Source organism: Otolemur garnettii, unplaced genomic scaffold (genome assembly GCF_000181295.1).
Source record: "Otolemur garnettii isolate 467f Iridium unplaced genomic scaffold, OtoGar3 scaffold00058, whole genome shotgun sequence".
Taxonomy (NCBI): domain Eukaryota; kingdom Metazoa; phylum Chordata; class Mammalia; order Primates; family Galagidae; genus Otolemur; species Otolemur garnettii.
The window spans coordinates 2,666,431-2,673,596 of NW_003852453.1; the positions used below are offsets into that span (position 1 = coordinate 2,666,431).

Consider the following 7,166-nt stretch of genomic DNA (forward strand, 5'->3'; position numbering starts at 1 on the left):
GCTGAGCCACACAGCTCTGCTGGCCTCGTTCACCCTCTAAACTCATCCAAACTTGGCACAGAAAATCTCAGCTTTCTCTAGATTTTTTATGTTTTGGGCTCCAGAAAAACTGCCATTTCAGTCTTTGTGCTGTGACTGAGCTGTACTGGGCTTCACGATTTACTGATGCTCGCCCCAGCCCCACCCAGAGTTGTCAGAAGATTAAAGCACCTCGCTGAACCTCAGGGAAGGTCCAGGGCACAGGACTGCAGCCTGCTGGCCCAGGACCACATTGGGAAGGAGACACGCCATGTTGTGTTGGCTGGCTTTCTCGGGTGCCCAGAGGCATTCCAGGTGTGAGGCAGGGCAGCTGAAGTCCCAGACATCAAGGCTGGCCCCTGCCCAGAATTGCCGACCCTTCCCTAAGAGCCTGCCCAGTGCTACCTCCCTCCCTCTGCTTGCTGATCCTGAATAGCCACCGCCCCTCGCACGGCAGCCCATCTGTGCCTACACTCCTAGAGATTTGAAAATCATCGTCATCATTATCACAAACTGCATTCACTGAGTGCTTACTATGTGCCAGGCGTTTTACAAATTTATATTATTTATTTACTTCCATTATTGGTCATCAGTATTTAATGCATTTAAACCACACAGATTCCTTTCACAAGACCCATTTTACAGATGAGGAAACTGTGGCTCAAGAGGGCTGAAGGAGACCTTTTGGGACTATCCAGCTATCCACCCATTGTACTGATGGGAATACTGAGACCCCTGACATCTGAGGGAGAGTCTTGACCAGGCGTCCTCAAACTATGGCCCGCGGGCCACATGCAACCCGCCTACGACATTTATCCGGCCCACCGGGTATTTTTGTTGACGCTGCCTATCCTGCTTAGCAGCCGACTTGTCCTGGAGCCCACAGTCCAGCCCTCCAATGGTCTGAGGGACAATGAACTGGGCTTCTGTTTCAAAAGTCTGAGGACCTCTGTAGGCAGGATCCCACAAAGCCAGGAAGATCTAGCCCTTGAAATGTTGGTTCCATGGATTTATGGGAACCTCCCCCAGGATGAGGCAGGGAGGACAGCACCGACGGGGAGCCTGTCACCAGGCTCCTATGCACAGCACACGGGCACTTCATGTGCCACCCCTCATAGGTGGACCTATGACGGAAAGACGCCACCCACAGCCCAGCTCTGGCACGTGACATCCCTGAGAGTGGGGCGTGGCCACCTGCCACGGACAGCTCCACTGGCCCCCGCTTGTCACCAGTTCCCCCCAGTGCCTGACACACAGAAGGTCTCAGTGTTTCAGCCAGGACATTCGTCAGTGCTGGGAGTGGGGCCACACAAGGTGCTTGATAGCTGTGGTCTGAACCTCAGCGAGCTACACACACCCCCGTCGTCCACTCTGCACTATAGCTGAGCAGCTCCCCTTGTAACTCTCCACCTCCTTCCAAGAATGTTCGTACAGCTTCCTCACAGGCACTCTTGGCTTAGACATGCCTGGAGACAACTCCAGTAATCCCTGAATTTCTGGGTCCCTGGGAGCCCCACAAGGCGCCTGAAAATAACTACCTACTTGCTGACTGACTGAATCAATCAATGACAGGGTACATTCAAGTCCTGGCCTACAGAAAGCACGTGGTAACTATGGCATGAATAAACGAATAAATGTATAGATGGGTGAAATATTAAAGTCCAGGCCTACATCTAAAGGAGGTGCTTGGTGAATGAGAGAACGGAGGAAATGAGTGAATGAATGAATGAATGAATGATAGGGTTCACCACAAGGAGGAGCAAGGAGCCACCTGAGGGGCCCTGCAGGGTGGAGGCCTGGGAACCATGGGGGTGGAGTCTCCAGCTGGAAGCCTGAGTTTGACCACCCTCCTACTGCCTGGACCCCGAGGGGCCACCACCCCCTAGGCCCCAGCAGAACCTGTCCAGTGTCGCCAAGGCCCCTGGGGGCTCCTTGCATTATGGCAGAATGAAATTATTCCAGTCTTTAGAACAGCCTGAATTTGTTATTCTTTTATTTGAAAGAACCTCTTAGAGTCAGGGAGAGAGCAAGGGCACCGGGTGGGCGGTGCAATGGATGAAGGTGAAGTGGCAGCTCACTGCCCCAGCCTCAGCCTGAATCCCCAGAAAATGGCATAAAACAAAGAGGTGGGGGAGTCTGTTGATTCAGACCAGAGTAGAACAAATGGATAGATTTAATAAGATACTAGGCTGAGAGTCCAGGCTCTTAAAGATACAGACTCAGCAACACGATTCGGAGTATGTGGGGAACCTGCATCTCTTCTGGGGAAAACCCCTCCAGTGGAGCCCTCTCTCCACACGACACACCAGAGGGTCAGGCCGCATGAGCGCGAGTGTGTCTGTGTCTGTGCATCTGTGCTGCTTCTCCTCCAGAGTCCCCCCCCCCAAAACAAAACTCACCAGAAACCTTCTTCTTTACTAACCGGTACCCACAAGCCAGCGCACCCTTCCACGAGGACCAACTCCATCAACAGCCCCCTAATTAGTCTTTCTGGGAGGAAGTCGGGCCAGCCAAGTACAAAGGGACATTGCCCCCTTCCCACCCTGGCTTCTCTATTCCTGCCCAATGAACCAACAATAAAAAGTGAGCACGTCCCGTTCACCCTGGGAAACTCCTTCCTCCATTCATCCCAGGATCATCACACCTCCTCAGAGTACTTAGAGAGCGCCTGCTCTGTGCCAGGTACCGGGACAGCAAACACACCCAGCAGAGCCCCGTCCCAGGGAAGCTGTGATCCAGGGGCATCAGGATTGTGTCCAGGAAGGCTCGATAGCCAGAGAGCCTGGGTGCCTCTCCACCACTGACCAGCCGTGTGGACTAGGACACAGCAGGAACCTCGATAAGCCTCAGCAATGTGAGAACTGGGCAGAGCACACCTTCTGCCTCCCTGGGTGATGCTGAGGATTAAATCCTACAATCCAAGTTAAGCACGATGGCCCAGCGCCTGGCACACTCAATGAACATTGTATGTTGTTTCCAGGTCTGCAGAAGCAAGAGGCAAGAGCAGGGCCCCTGGTTCACAAGACCCTCACCCGTGCTGGCCTACACCCCGCTCCCACTTACCTGTCCCATTAGCAACCCCAATTCTGCACCTCCTCATATCACTCCCGCCAGTGCCATGTGACAGAGAAAGCTGACCCCACTGTCCGAACACTGAGCCCATCACAGAGCCCAGACTCGGAAGGGCCCCCGGAGAGATCGGGCCTTTCCCTCTGCAAACAGGTTTGGTTCCTTCCAGGGAAGGGGACCCCATTCTCTTCTAGGCTCCCTTAGCAGGCAAGAACCATGATCCTATCATGAGCCCCAAGGGAGGGCTTGCCGACCACCCCTTAGGGACAGGAATAACAGCACTCTGATCCCAATCATACTCCAAGAAGACAGACAAACAGTGAGTCACCTGTGAGGTGGCAGCCATTTTTTAAAATGACATTGCAATTTACATTCATGCATCTATGCCAGCCCTGTTCAAAGTTCTGGGGGCGGGTAGGAGCAAATGGAGCCTTTGCCCTCAGACAGCGTACAGTGGAGGGAGAGGAGACTCAATTTCCTGCTGAATAAAGAATAAATCAATGCACAGAAAGTCAGGGGGTGCTATAAAAAAAATGTGGAGAAGGGGAAAGTGGTGTGCTACACTGGACAGGTGACAAGGTCACACCTCAGTAGATACCAGAAGCAAGCAAGAAAGCAGGCTGAGGCAGGATCTGGAGGAAGAGCATCCCAGGCAGGGGACCAGCAGGTGCAAACACCCCGAAGCCAAGGCATGCAAACCTGGGCACACTCTCTAAGATGCCTACACGGGGCTCAGCATGAAACCATGTGTCCTGCCTTCTAAGATCACAAGCCAAGCTGCAGCCCCCAAACCCACAAGGACTCAAACTCCAACCCCAGCATTGACTCACTGTGTGACCTGATGCTGATCTCTCAACCTCTCTGGTCTTGGGTTTGGCCACAGCTAATGGGGCCAAGCATCCTCCAAGCAGACGCTGGCAGGGAAGGGAGGCCCCTGGGATCCCCACAAGTCTGCTCCTCTATGCCACACGCAGCCCCCAGTCCCCTCTACCCCATTGCGCCATTCTCACACCCGCGCCAGCAACACCACGCAGGATTGGTACTCCTGCCAAAATAGCTATTAACCCAGTAGCCAATAATAACACGTTATCCTATCAATTTGCTTCTGAAACACTGTGTAATTGCAGAACCCAAGTTTGCCATCTCGGTAGCTTGGTTACGACATAAACAGACAGAAACTCATCAGTCCCTCCCCGAAGAGAACAAGTGGCTGCCCACGAGAAACTCTTGCTTCCCACTGAGCACCCCAACCCCCCCAGCAAGGCCCCATGGCCGCCACCAGGAATGACAGTCTAGCGTGCAGGGATCCAGAGACCGGCCTCAAGGTCCTGCTGGCATGATGCCTCTGTGATTGGAGACAGGACCAATGCCCAGGCTGTGACAGCTTTGTGGGTGGCAAGGCTGGGCCTAGAAGCCAGCGGAGATTGCTGCTTCCTCCCAGCCAGCAGCGCAGGAAGTGTGACAGAAGGTGAGGGTGCCGGTGGAGCAAACACGGGGACACACCAGCCCAAAGGCACAGCGACCAGCAGGGGTGCAATCCAGGACCCCTCTCAGGGGCACAGCGACCAGCAGGGGTGCAATCCAGGACCCCTCACACTCCTGGGCACAGGCAGCCACAGTGGGACACAAAGGGAAAAGCACCAGACCTAGATAGACATCAGGGTGCCCCCCGGCGCCACCTCACCCTCAGGCCACAGGGCTGACACAGGGGTGACACCCCAGGGATCAGAGCCTCCTTAGCAGCTGGCCCCTCGCTGCTCCTCACTTGTTCTAGGAAAGCAGTTTCCTTCCTTCTGGATTTGATTCCACTCTGAGCAAACAGTCTGCTCCCCAACGAGCAGAGCCGGGAGCCTCTAATGGGACTCCCGGCGTGCCTGTGCAGACACTAGCCTGCTTTATTCATCCTCCCCCCGCAAGCTGGGCCACCCCCCATCAGCGCCCACCCCCCACTTACCTCTCCCCTTACTCACCAGGGTGTGCCAAGGCCGACAGGCTGCTGCCCAGAGGGCTGGGGCCTGAGCCCTAGTTCTCAGCGCCTGGCAGCCAGGCAGGCAAGGGCCAGAGAGGTGCTTCCCACTGGCCCACTGGTGATCTCAGCCATGGGACGCATCCCCGCCCCGCCTGGGCTGGGAAGGACTGGCTGAGGGTGTGCTGCTCCCGCCGTGGCGCTTGGCGGAGGATCCAGCTAGTGGGGAGAGGAAGGGCCTTGGGGAAGGAAAGGGGTGGGAAAAGGAGCAGATGGGGAGGAGAGGACAGAGGAGGCCCAGGGCTCAGGCCACACAGCCAGATGTTGACCCAGTCAAGGGCCCCAGGGCCCTGGTGTGACCAGGAAATGCTGACTCCCCCTGCCAGCTCTGAGATTCTCCAGAGACAAACAGCCTGGGGTCGGCACCACCCCAAAACCTGGCTCTGGGGTCGGGGTTAAAGGGAGGACAACAGAGACATGACAAAAGGCCTCTCACACACTGCCCCTGCCAGGACAGGGTGGGGGGACAGCGCCTGGGAGGCCCCTGGGTGGGGTGGGTGGGGAGCCATCTGCAGGGAGCAGCTCGCAGCAGATGGAAACCAGGCCCTGACACCAGCCTGGCCACAGCTGGACATAGCTCCAGGGAAAACCCCGCTGCTGACCCAAAGGTACCCCAACCGAAGTGAGAGGTGGCGACACAATGAAGGGACCATGAGGGCCCGGGCAGCTCAGGGAAGATCAGGGTAGCAAGTGGCAGCAGCCCCACGATCCCTCCTCTTTCCTGAGCACCCCTCATGGCTGGCACATTACACTCCGAGGGCCCCCTTGCCCGTAAGTGCTGTAAAAAGCTGACTCAAGGCACAGTTTTCTTCCCTTGGTTCCCAGCAGAGCGGGACTGGGGAGGGGGGACAGTGGTGGACTGGCAGGGTGGGGTGTGAGGCCAGGGTAGGTCCTGACATCAAGAGCTTGGTGTGCGGGGGTGCTCAGTAAACACAGCTGTCACCCCTCATCGGTCACCCACGCACTAGTATTCAGTTATTCACCAGGAGTCCGAGGTGCCTCTGTAAGCAGGCACCAAAGTGGGGGCAACAGGAGGGCAACCACGGGGGCAGCTCTTCCCTGTGGAACTCGCAGCATAGTGAGAGGGACTCCTGTCCCACGTGGTGCGGTGTTTGCTATGACAGCGGAAGTCTGGGACTGCCGCAGAGCACAGGTGAGGTGCGGGTGCCAGAGGCCCCTGGAGACAGCAACCTTTCGGCTGAGAGCAGCAGGATGAATGGGAACTCGCCCAGTAAGGGAAGCAAGGGGTGGAGACCGAGCTCCAAGCCCAGGACCTGGGGGAGCAAAGCCCAGAAAGGGAGCTGAAGTCTTTGATGGTTCCTGGTAAGCCACCTCCAGCTCCTCAAACTCAGCCATGGGCGAGGTCCAACCCTGGCAGCTCTGCCCCCAGCTCCCAAGTACAGGGAGACCCCCCCCCGCCGCCATTGCCACCTCTACAGCTGATCCTACAGAGCTGTAGTCAAGTCAGCCCTCTCTTATTTCCTGGCTGAAGTTCGGGTTAAAAATGTTTCCATCTGCTTATTTTTAAGGGGGGATGGGAAGAGAGCAGGGAGACCTGAAGGTCTTTTTATTTTCAGAAAAAAAGAAAATTAATAAATAAATAGAGCCTCAAGAAAAGGGCATGGAAAGGTCTCTGCATCTGTAACCACTGAACAAATTAAAATTAGCTCATTTAATCAGCTCCTAATGGCCTGGCTGTCCCGAGTGGGCCCCAGAACACAGCAAACTTCACAGCACACACGCGCAGGCCAATGTCAGTTTATCCTACAACAAAGAGATTTTCTAAACAGTGTGATCAAAATGCAGCGAGGGCCAGGATTGTTGGGGAGACAGACGCGGCCCCCCAGATCCTGGCCAGCCCCCGCCTCCCAGCTTCATCTCTTTGAATGGAATTGTTCTTTTGGCTTTTGTTCTAATTATCTAAACATGTGTGTGACTCTGTCCCACAAAGCGTGTTTTCATCACTCTGGCCCCCGCCATACGTTCTGGGGCCCTCAGTTCCTCCCCATTTCCCACCATCACACACGCACAATCACCTGTAAGACACGCGGCC

At 55.7% G+C, this 7,166-nt stretch overlaps 1 protein-coding gene across 2 annotated transcripts in view; it reads right to left on the bottom strand.

The window, feature by feature from the left end:
* ZNF423 (zinc finger protein 423) overlaps positions 1–7,166 on the bottom strand; it is a 266,220-nt gene that overhangs the window by 153,261 nt on the left and 105,793 nt on the right. Inside the window, exon 1 of one of the 2 annotated variants that reach the window (XM_003792532.2) lies at positions 5,042–5,170. The exons of the other annotated variant lie outside the window; for it this stretch is intronic. The gene's annotated coding sequence lies outside the window, so the exon portion shown is untranslated. Of the gene's footprint in view, positions 1–5,041; positions 5,171–7,166 lie in introns of those variants that run through there. 2 annotated transcript variants of the gene reach the window in all.